A 12,067-nucleotide genomic window follows, 5' to 3' on the forward strand; every position below is an offset into this window, starting at 1 on the left:
GGCGTGTCCTGGGGAAAGCCTCTGCCTCCCTCACCCCTCCCTGCCTCAGTTTCCCCAACTGGCAGATGAGGTTTGGCTCCTTGGGGCGATGCCTGGAGGTGCTGGGATCAAGAGGTGACAGCATTGCTGCCATCATCAGCCCTGAGAGTGGCAGCGTGAAACCGAGATTTCAAGCAGTAGCAGCACTTCCCAAGTGGGCCAACACGGGGTTCACTGCGTTTGCTCCGGCCCTGTGTCCCTGCAGGGTCCCCACGAGGATTCGTCCTCGTGCAGAGCGTCATGTAGGACCTGGCGGGACATTTTCAAAGTTGTTTTTTCATAACACTGCTGTGTTTTGCTGCGTTTAAAAAGCCCAGCAGTGCAAAGCGTACAAAAAGAGCCTGCAATCGCTCCGCGCTCGGCTGGAGCCACGCTGCCGCCGGCGTGAGCTGAACCAGCTGGCAGCACCGGGTACTGCCCCCCCTGCCCTCCCCTGCAGCGCAGGGCCGGGGGCTGACTACCAGCCAGCACTTCCCTCGGTCACCGCTTCCCGGACACGCCGGGGGTCTGGGTGACAGCTCGATTTTGCAGTCCAGAGCTACGGCTCCGGGTTCCCAGAGCAGGGCTGAACCCACGGGTTCATGGGCCTGCCCACCCTGCTATGCCGGGCGCTGCACATCACAGTCCCTGCTTGGCAGGATGGGAAAATAGGGACCCTGACACGGACGGAGCCCTGAGTGCTCCCTGCCCAGGCAGTGGTGGGTGCATGGGGAGCAGCACAGGTTGCAGCATGGGTTGCAGCACAGGGTGCAGCGTGAGGTGCAGCGTGGGGTGCAGCGAACCCACGGGTCAGCCCTGGGTGACTCCCCACGTCCCGCTTCTTTCCTGCCTGGCGATGCCGTAACCCGGCTGCCATCGGGGCTGTCTCCTATGCTGCGGTGCAGCATTTGGTGTGGCGAGGGATAAGAGGAAGGCGCTGAGACGTCACCATCGCGGCCACATGTAAAGGACATGGGTCAGGAGGGGGAAATGAGGCAGCCTGGGGCACGAAGCGGGTCTGGAGGGACCCGATGTGCTCAGGATCTTTCTGAAAGCTCCAGCCTGAAGCCAGGGAGATGGAGAGGATCATGCAAGACCTCAAGAATCGGTCTGTTTTAAAGCCAACTTGTCACTACAGTTTTTGCCTTTTAAATCATCCTTCCAGGAGGAGCATTCCTGACTGCACCCTACAGCGGCCCTAAAATCCTGCTGCTGGAGCTGTGTCCTCCTGAGAGCCAACCAGCACCATCCTGCCCACCCTGCTATGCCGGGCGCTGCACATCACAGTCCCTGCTTGGCAGGATGGGAAAACAGGGACCCTGACACGGACGGAGCCCTGAGTGCTCCCTGCCCAGGCAGTGGTGGGTGCATGGGGAGCAGCACAGGTTGCAACATGGGTTGCAGCACAGGGTGCAGCGTGAGGTGCAGCGTGGGGTGCAGCGCCATGCAGGGCCATGCACCCTCCTTCCCGGCCGCAGCCCTCCTGCCACAGAGAGCCTTTCTCTTGTGCATCGTTGGTACTGAGGGTGAAGCATCGATTGACACCGCAACACCCCGTCCCCGGGGGGCCACCCCAGCGCAGGTCACCCCGCCAGGAGCCAGCGGCTGGATCATTTCCTTCACCTGACACAGCTCCGCTGGCCGCAGCCCCAGCAGGACCCAGCCAGCTTTCCACAAGGGTTCATTAAAGCAGCGTCCAAGTGCGGAGCCGGCCGTGCTGGTGATGGCGAGCGGGACCGTGGGGTGTGCCGGCATTGCCGGCCTCTGAGGCAGTGTCTGTGAGTCACGCCGGGAACACGCCAGCCCCACGCGCTGCCGCCGCACATTCCTCCCTGTTTACCTGCTCAGACACCCGTAAGCCCGGCCCCACCGGTGCAGACGCACCCTTGCTCCTCCCGGGCAGCCCCGAGGGACGTGGCCCCACCGGACAAAGGTGCTTGATACAAGAAGAACTCAGCAGCCCTGCCATTGCCTTGAACCTGGGGAAGGAGGAGGGTGGCTGCCCGGGTGGGTGATGCTCTGCCTGGGGGAGGATGGAGCCGGGAAGCTGGGTGCCACATGCTCGGCTCTGGCCATGAGGCTGCACAGCCGGGTGGGGATTAGCAGCACTTTTCCTCTGTGCTGACAGCTCGGCCTGATAACCCACGAAAAAAAATTAAAGAGTACTTGGGAAGCTGAGTCACAACTTTGGTGGCCCAGGATCTCCCCCCCCTCCCCGTGCAGCCCTGGCTTTGGAGAGGGAACGGGGCTCCCCACGGCGGCTGCACGGGCACCCCGGGGCTGGCAGACACCTGGGCAGGGTGGGAGCTGTGCCACGCAGGAAAGTGCTTTGCAGGGTTTTTGGGGCCGGAGAGCAGCAAGGCTTTACCCGCAGCAACACCGGGGCCGTGGTGCTGCCTGCCCCATGGGCCATCCCGTGGAGCATCCTGCGCCCCGAGCGGGGACACCCCCGGCCTCAGAGGCACAGCACCGCTCCCCCTCCAAATGAAAGGGATTGCACCGAAGCCAAAGGCAGGATCCAACCTTGTAAAACAAGTCTGCGCCCTCCTTTCTTTCACCACCCATATCCCTTTGCTGTAAGGCAAAATGCTGTCTCCGTACCTGCTCCCGGTGCCCCGGGGCTCTGCCCCCCCTCTGCCAGCCTCGGCAGGATACATCCCATCTCGGCACAGCGCGATGGTGGCTGACAGCGGGCCTGCCTTCTGCTGCCTTAACCCCGAGTTTAGGCCTCCTCTGCTGTCCCGTCCCCCCACCCCCCCTCGCTGCCTCCTCCCATTGGGGTTTCTCTCCTGCTGCATCCCACGTTCATTCAGAAGCAGGAGGCAAAATTTGGCAAGCGCAAACCGAAGGCAGCCAGGGCCCAGCCTTCCCCGACCTCTCCTTAGCGCGCTGCGTCGCAGGGACGGTTCGAGCACGTCACCGGCAGCATCCGTCACCGGCAGCATCCGGCGGGGCGAGCGGCTCAGCCGGCCCTGCCACCGCTCTCCCATGAAGGGCCCTGGAAAAAAAAATAACGTGCTGCTGCTTTGCATTGCTGTTGCCCAACAGCGATGAACCAGCCTCCGACGCCCTCCTTCACTGCGAGGCTGCTGGTCCCTGGGCACGGTGGTCCCGTGGGGGCTCCAGCCCCGTCCCTGTACTGGAAAACTCCGGGGACGGCGGCCAGCAGGAAGGTGCAAAAAAGTCCAGCAAGGTCTCTCGCGGGGGTAACAATTTGCTCAGCGACGCCAAGTGCACAGCAGGCTGACAAGAGCGTTTTCCACAAAAACAAGGGTTTTTTTCCCCAAAGCATTGTCCCCTCTAAAGAAAACTTCCTCCGAGCAGTTTTAGCAGGGTGCTTGGGGTGGGCAAGAGAGGGGCTGGGGGCACCCTGCAGTGTACAAATTAATCCTGCAGTGATTACACCAGGATTAATCCTGTGATATACCTGGGACTGCTGCACCCCGACGAACACTGTGGGAGCTGGCTGTATTTTGGAAAACAAGGCCATTTCTGTAGGTGTGTGACTGCACTGACCCACATTCACAAACCCTGGCATCAGCCGCCGCTCCGAGCTCCTCTGCCGCCAAAGTAAATCCCAGCTCCCGGCTGCGTCTCGGGCTCCTCGACGGGAGCGGGGTCTGCGCCCCATCGCCCCCGGGTCCGCTGCTCCCCCCCCGCGCTCCACAGCTCCCCATCGCCTGGGCTGGGGGCGGTGGGGAAGAGGGGGGGGGCAGAGATTTAAACGGGCTGTAAAACCTCCCTGACCTTCCCGACTCCAGCGAGGATTTAGCACTAAGCCTCGACTTTGCAGTTCAAAGGGGGTTTTGCAACATTCCCGGCATTTATCCCTTGGCGAACCCTTTGCAGTTTCGAAAGAAAAATAAATAAATAAGAGAAAATGCGTGCAATCCTAAAACAAAAAAAAAAAAAAAGGAAGAAAAACCCCAGCCCAAGCCGCAGCGTGCGGTTAACCTGCCATGAATGGGACTGTAGATTTCGGCTGGGTCTCAGCACAGAGCCGGGCTGTGCAGACTGAGCCGTGTTTGCTTAGGGTCCAAGCCATAACCCCCTGATCTGTCGAGCATAATTACCAGTCGCTGGGCGCACACAAAATCCCTAAACAAAATAACCTTCTCAAACCCTTCTGTGCGAAGCGGGCGGGGGGGGGGGGGGGGAGGAGAGTCGCTGGCTTGCTGGGTTCGCAGTGAATGACCCCACTGTTTTAGATTGTCTGCTAAAAGATTTTGATGAGTCACGAGCTATTTCTGTAAATAAAAAGAAAAAAAAAAGAAGGAAATGGACATTTAAAAAAAAAAAAGGGGGGGGCCCCATGAACATTCATCTTTTGAAGATGGAAAAATTAAAGACTTCCCCCCTCCCCTCCGCGCCACGCTCCGTCCCCGGGGGGGGGGGGTGGGTGCAAGTGCTGTTATTGGGGGGGAGGCAGAGGCTCATGAGCAGCCGCGGGAGCATCGTGCATCGTGCCGTGCACGCTGGAGCAGCCCCACCGCTGCCACCCGCCACGGCTCCTCCCGGGTGACCGCTGGGGACCGTGGCCTGGGGGGGCTCGCCGGCCCCCCGGTGCTGGGGGGTGAGCGGGCCACGTCCCAGCCAGGCAGGGGACTGAGCAGCACCGCGGCCTTTTGCGAGGAAACTGAGGCATGAAGAAGTGCATTGCTGAGGAGGATACGGGTGCACCGGGGGATGGGGATGGTGACACTCAGCAGCACTGTGCCTGCACGGGGCCAGGGCTGGCATTTCTCCCCGCTGCTGCGTTGGGGCTCACGCTGAGCACGTTTCTGGGCAGGGTCAGCAAAGCAGATTTGGCTTCGGGGTGGGGGCGAGCACCTGCTTTGGCTGCCCTGGCTGGAGCCGCTCTGGGGCTCCCCGCCACCCCCGGGGCACCGCAGGCGGCCGGATCCTGCCACGGGCAGCGATTTGGTGTGCTCACGCTTGCCAACAAGGTCCCCTTTGTCCTCCTTTCCCGTCCTGCGCCGGGGGACCTGCAGGCCTGGGGTTGATGTTCCAGATTTCTGCACAGATGGGTACGAGCCGAGACTTTCGGAGAGGCTGGGGTGGCAAAAGTGGGCGCTTACACCCAGCCTGTGCCTGCTCCCCCCATTCCTGGTCTTTTACTTCCCAGCTACTAAAGCCACAATTATTCTTCCTACTGCTTTTTGAGACCCCCTGGTGCAGGGGGCTCGCAGCCCTGGGCCGCAGCACATCACAGCCTTGCTCCGGACAAGATGCGATGCTGGTATTAAATCAGCCATGGTCTCTCTGCAGGGAATACATCGCCGTCTGAGTGGCAAGAGAAAAATGAATCGGCTGCATGCAGTCAAAGGACATTCAACGTCTGTTCTTACAGGAACTCACCTATACCCGTCCAGCAGCCCCGGGGCAGAGGGTGCGCCGGGACCCCCAGGCGCTGCCCCTCCTGCAGCAGCCTCCAGCCCCACGAACAAACCAGAGAAGCAAAATGGGTGCAGAAGAGAGACTAAAGCAGGGAGCAAACCCGCTCATGGCCCATGGGTGGGTGGCCATTGCAGAGCTGAGGGCTCTGTGTGTGCCCTCTGCCCGCACGTGCTGTTTCGGGACACCCTCCTCAGCCCTGGTCCTGAGTGGGGATACAGCCACATGGACCAGAGACCCCCCCAAGACGTCAACAGCTCAGGGAGGGGAACAGATCTCGGAGCAAGAACGCTTTGGCCGCATCCCTTCCTGGCCCCGGTTGTTGCAATTCCTTAATGCTCATTTAAAAAAACCCCAAAACAACCAAAAGCACTCCCTCCTTTTTTTTGTTCTTTTTAACTATTTGAAAGCCGTGCCGGCTGTGTGCCTCTGAGGCAGCGACTCGCCCCCGGCCGGGGGCTCTGCTCCTAGCAGCAAACCCCACGTTGTGCTTCAGGGGTGTGCGAAACTCCCCCCGATTTGGGGCAAAGCAGCGAGCTAGCCCGAGAGGAGGGTGGTATCCTCATGAATGCTGGCTCCAGGGCACCCAGGAGGGAAGAGGAGGATTGGGGTGGGTGCCTTCTGCCGCCGTTTTCTGGGTGCATGGAGTTGCTCCGCTCCCAGGAGCTGAGGGAAGGGGGTGGCTGGTCCCAGACTCTCCCCCCATCCACATACTGGTTTAGCAATCAAACCAAGGAAGCTTTCATGTCCATAGCAAAAAAAAAAAAAAGAAAAGAAAAGAAAAGAAAAGAAAAGAAAAGAAAAGAAAAGTTTCTAGTTTAAAAGTTAAAAGCTCGCTCTCTGAGTGTTAAATCAATCAAAGCCACATGCTCCCCCAAGCGATTGACAGCCTGCGCCCAGCCACGAGCCCCCCGCGCCCTCCCCGTGGGAGCTGGGGAGCCGGCGGAGAATGGGGACTGGCCCCTCTGCACGGCTCGTGCACCCATGGGTGCTGGCTCAGGCCCCCTGGGCGGGCGTCGAGGGGCTGGCAGAGGCACGTTCAGCGTGCCCCAGGAAGCCACCGGCGAGCTGGCCGCGGTTCAAAGAGCCCTGGAAAAGGGCCACTGGAAAAAAGATTAAGCAAGTTTGGCTGAGACGGAGCAGCGGAGGGAAAGGGGATATAACAGTCTATTAATATTGGCAGGGTCTAGACACAGATGGGAGCCAGCCATTTCATTGGGCTGCGAACTGTGGGGCTGCGAGGCGGCTGGGGGCCACAGCGGTGGCCAAAAATCTGCTCACAGCCCTGTCCTTGTCCCCTGTGCTGCTGCAGCTCTGGCCGGGACTCGGGAGCGAGGATATTCAGGAAAAAAAATAATGCAATGGCCAAAAGTTCCCGATGGTGACGCCCCGATGCCCCGGGAAGTCAATTCCCTGAGGGGAGTGCCAAAACCTTGCTTTTTTGTTTTTAAGGGGCAGATATTGAGGCTGCAAACCTGGCCCTGCTTTCGGAGCCTCGATGAGCACCGAGCGCTTCTGAATAAACCTCCAGTCCTCTGGCTGCGGGTGCCGAGCTGCCGGGAGGCTGCCTCCTCGCTAGCCGTCGTGCCGGGGAGAACCAGGCTGCTGCCAGGGCCGAGCCGCGGGCTCAGCGGCACTGGGTGCCGTGTGTCCGGCTGCCCGGGGGCTCTGCGGTGCGAGGGAGCGCGGGTGGCTGGTGGGTCCCGCTGTTGCTGCTGGATTCAGAGGCCTCTGAAGAACACAGACATGGATGTGCTAAACAGGCAGTGGAGGGGCTTCACTGCAGAACTGGTCTTAAAAAAATAAAAAAAAAGAAGAAGAGGTAGCAGGAAAAATCCCTAAGGGCAGTGGCAAAAGCTTTCTTACTTACTAATTATTAACTTCTTAATTATTTCTATTTTTCTTCTGCACAGGCAGATCTCCTACCGCGGTAACTCCAGCGAACATCCAGCAACTCACCTTGGCCTCAGCCTTTGGGAAAACTCTTCCCCGTCTCAGCAGGGTGGACCAGGGGCTGTTTGGTAAGGAAGAGGAGGGACACTCCTATCTGAGCTGCTGTTGCGCTTTTCCAGGGGCCACTGCCACCCCACCCCACCCCACCCCATCCCATCCCACCCCATCCCACCCCACCCCACCCCACCCCATCCGCAGGCAACTGTCAGCGCGAGCCGGGTGCTGCAGAGGGCTGGCAGGGCTCTGCCCTGCGATCAGCGCAGCCAGGGAAATTCAGGCACTTCCCAGGTTTCTGCGACGCAGGGAGCAGTGCCTCAGCACCCGGGGATGTTAGGGGCACTGGGTGGGTGCTGCTGGGTCCCCTCTCCGTGCCTCTGCACCCCGGGGCTCGGAGAGGATTGAACTTGCAGAAAAAAACGAGCATCTCCTGGCTCCCCATCACCCAGTGCAGCTCTACGGTGTCGGCTGGTGCCGGCAACAGAAAACCCTGGGTTTGGCAGCTTACGACGACCGTACGGCTCCCAGCATCACGACCGTACAGCTCCCAGCACCGGCAGACGTGGGGCTCCGCTGCTGCGACGCCACCAGCAGCACCAGCAAACACTCCGCGGGCAGGATGCGACCCCCCCCGAGGCTGGCCAGCTCAGCAAACCCACCCGAAAGGGGTATTTCAGCCAGTCCCCCGGGTTCACGTGGTGGTGCTGGAAGGAGCGAGCTGGTGAGGGGTAGCTATAGAGACCTAAATTACCAGGGCTGCTGTAGCCCCCCAGCTGCCCCAACGCTGACAGAGCAGAGCAAGTCACTTCTCTCCCCTCTGACGCCCAGGCTGACCATCGCTCCCTCGCTGCTGAAGAGCCTACGAGGATTAAAAATGCAGATTTTTTTTTTTTTTTTTTTTTTAAATCAATAATTATAACAAAGCAGCCAGCACAGCAGCATGATAGGTAATTTATTTTATTGCATTTTATAATGCCATTGTCCATACAGATTACATGCAGCTAGATCTACTGTACAAGGGTTTACCGTCTGCCAAAGCAGACACACGGAAGTTCAGAGTACAAATACACAGCAATGCTATTTCCTTTATACAGCACGAGGAATGCGGCAGCGAAGGCGGCGGCGGGAGAGAAAGGGTCACTTTGTACACATCCTCCCTCCCCTCCACCCTCTGGCCCCCTCGGACCTCGTCCCACCTCCCCGGCATCACCTTCCCACCCAGCGCCAAAGAGGATGGAAAAAAAAATTAAAAAAAAGGGGGGGGGGGGGGGGGGAAGGAAAAGGTTGTGGCAGGGCTGGCGCTTCCCCCGGAGCTGGCAGGGGATGGGGATGCCCCCCAGCCTGGGCACCCCCCTGGGTTCCCCCGGGGCCATCGCGGGCAGCTCCGGGGAGCGGAGGATCCCCAAGCCCCCGGCTCTGGCCTGTCCCTACCTTCCCCAACACTTCCAGGACAAAAACCTAGATCCAGGGAGACCCTCTTGGGCGGCGAGGCTGGCCAGGCGTGTAAACAAAGCAAAGAAACCCTTTGGTTTAACGCAGATTCAGCTGCTGCTTTCCCTTCGCCTCCGCTGGCCTCCCCAGCAGCCCCCCAGTGCTACCAGCACCCCTTCCCTTCGAGCACCGGTTTCTGACACCCCCCCCCCCCCCCCCCCGCCACCCCGGCTCTACCCATTCTAGCTATTCGGGGGGGAAAAAAAATCACTGGGAAAAAAAAAACATGGAAAATCGAGTAATTCCTTCAGTGGGAGATACCAGAAAAATGCTATTACTTACAGTGAGGTGCCCACACCTCCCCCTCGCAGAACTGCCCCAGGAGGCAAAGAAACATGAAATAAAACAAACAAACAAAAAAAATCCAGAAAAAAACCCAAAAGAACAATTCAGGTTGGTAGGTTTAAACCCAGTATATATATATCTCAATATATACAGACATACAATTCTGCCACACATTGCGTTTGGTCCTTGATCCTTCCTTCTCTCCCCTCCCTGCCTCCGGCGTGTGTTTGAGGTAAGACACGCAGAATTTTGTAAAATTCAAACTAGCAAAAAATAAACCAGAGGGGTGAGGGGGGTGGGTGCGGGCAAGGCTGGGAGGGGACACGGTACCTGGGTTCGGATGGGACCCTGCAGAGGTGGCCGGGCTGGGTGGGGGGTAAGAGAATGAATTAAATTTACCCCTGAGTATCAAACCGGGCACGTTTCCCGTGAAATCACCCACCGTGATTCCCGTTTCAGCAACGGCCGGGGAAGAGGCATCACCTGGAGCCACAGGACTTTCCAAACCTGTGCACGTGTTTAAAGAAAAAAAAACTCCTTTATATTTATATATTTATTTTTATATATATAATATATATATATATAGTGCTCTTCGGAGCCAGGATGGCGGCTAACGACCTATAGGAATATACGGCGCGGAGGGGAAGGCGCCAGGTTGTCCTCGCGGGGTCTGGGGTTGATAGCGTGATGGCGTACGGGGATTTTGGCTGGACCTGTGGGGATCTGGAGGCACGCGGCTCGCCCCGGCTCTGGGAGGCATTTCGGGGATGTCTGTACCTCTGGAAAAGCTTAAAAAAAAAAATAAAAATTAAAAAAAAAAAAAAATCACACCCCGAGCAAGAGCCGCAGCGGGTGCTGGAGGGCTCGCCAATGCCGGGCGCGCTTTGTGCCTGGACCGCCTTGGATTTTGCCCCAGCGGTATGCAAAGTAACAGGGAGCTGCAGAGCTGCTAAAAAATTAAGTTTGAAGAGCACGAGGAAGGGGAGGGGAAAGGACCCAGGAAGAGCGAACGAAGGGGAGCCGCTACTGAAACACCCCGCAAAAAAACAGCGAGGGGGTCTGAGCCCACGCACAGCCCCCAGCCCCGTGGATGCGGGGAAGGACCCACCAGCGAAGCACCCCTGGCAATGGGTGGGAGCCGGGGCCGGCAGCACCCACCACCCTCCGGTGCAACGGCTCCCCGCACCCATGCAAGCTCCTGAGCACCTGCAGCACCGGCCGTGCCCACGTGCATCAGGCTGCAAAACCTCCCCCCCCTCCGCGGAAAGGGTGAACTACACCAGTACAAGGCCAGGTCGTTCCCCCCCCCAGGGACACTGGGGTGTCCCAGACACGCTGGAGCAGCACAAGGGGTGACACTGGGTGCTGGCGCTGCCATAAAGAGGCACAATTGCCCCCTCGCTGGGGAGATGCGAACCAAAAACCCAAAAGCCTGGATGGAGGCAGGCGATCCCCTGCCGAGGGTGAAGTGTGACCGAGCAGCAGCGGCGGGGGGCCGGGGGCTGCACCCCAACATCCACCCCGTCCATCCCTCCCCGCTCCTTCGTACAAGTAAAGCAGCAATGCGCGACGCCGGCCTCCCTCCAGCAACACCCGCCCGCGGCAGCTGTAAACTTGTTTAAAACAATAACTTAAAATCAAAAGACTGAAAAAAAAAAAGGAAAAAAAAAAAAAGGAAAAAAAAAAAGAAAAATAAAAAAAAGAAAGGAAATCAGGTGGGAAAAATACGCGGCGCCCCCGGCCTCGCAGCTCCTTTGGAGGTACCGGGGGGATGGGGCTGCACCCACACTGCAAGAGATGGGGTTCGGTTCGTGCCCCCCAGCCCGGGCAGGGTCACTGGTGTCCGGCAGAGCCTGGGTGGGAGCCGGCGGCGGCGGGGACGAGCCAGGAGAGGCCGGAGGGCGAGGGGAAGCGGGCGGCCTGGCAAACTTCCTCGCCCTGGTATTTCGGCAGCAGCGAGGGAGCGAGCGAGGCTGCGGCGCGGGGAGAAACACGGGTCGAGTGGAGACACCTAGCGAAGGCCGGCACGGCACGGCACGGCACCACGCCGGCGAGCACCCACACACCACGCTGGCCGCCAACGTGTGGGGCTGGGGAGGGGATTGCAGGATTTTCCGGGTTTTTAGGGAGGGGAAAGGGCCCCTCTGCAACACCAGCCGGGGGGGATGCTGGTGACCCCCGTTAATAGCCCCACCGAGCTGTGCCTCCCCCCCGGGTGGCTGCTGCTCCCCGAGGGTCTCGGCATCCCCCAGACGGTGCCGGGGTGGCACAGGGAAACAAGACCGGGGGGTTTCGCTCAGCCTCACCGATGGCTGCAGGGGGGAGCCAGGGACCCCTCCACCTCTGCAGCCACCTGGTACCGAGGATGCAACAGACAGCAAAAAGGATGATGCGAGTTACGGGCTCGCCCCAGGGACACATACCACAGGGCCAAGAGCCCCTTGGGGATGTCACAGAGGTGATGCACGGGGACAAACAAGCACACCCCGCCACGACCCACAGCTGCGTGCTGCATTTTCAACCCAAAACGCAGCTCCCGGGCTGCCGGCGGCCAGGACCCCGGTACAGGGCTGGGGGCCATGTGCTGAGGCAGTGATGCAGCCCCCACCGCCAATGTCTCAACCCGGGGTACCAGGGACAGGGAGGGACGGAGCAGCGCTCAGGGTCGCTTTGGGAGAGCCCGGAGCTGGGCTCAAAAACGAGAGCAGCTCTATGTCCATCACAGCAAGTCCCCCAAGATCCTGCTGCGTGCCAGGACAGCCAGTGCCAGCCCGGCCGTGCTGGGGGAAGGTGCTGGTCCCCGAGGAAGGTGCTGGTCCCCAAAGCCAGCACGGGGCACCGGGGAGGCCACGGCTGCCTGCCAGGAGGAGCCCGGCGCTGGGTACCCACATCACCACCACAGAAAGAAAGAGCAGGGAGAAGAGGGGTG

The sequence above is a fragment of the Aptenodytes patagonicus genome, chromosome 22, assembly GCF_965638725.1.
Source record: "Aptenodytes patagonicus chromosome 22, bAptPat1.pri.cur, whole genome shotgun sequence".
Lineage (NCBI taxonomy): Eukaryota > Metazoa > Chordata > Aves > Sphenisciformes > Spheniscidae > Aptenodytes > Aptenodytes patagonicus.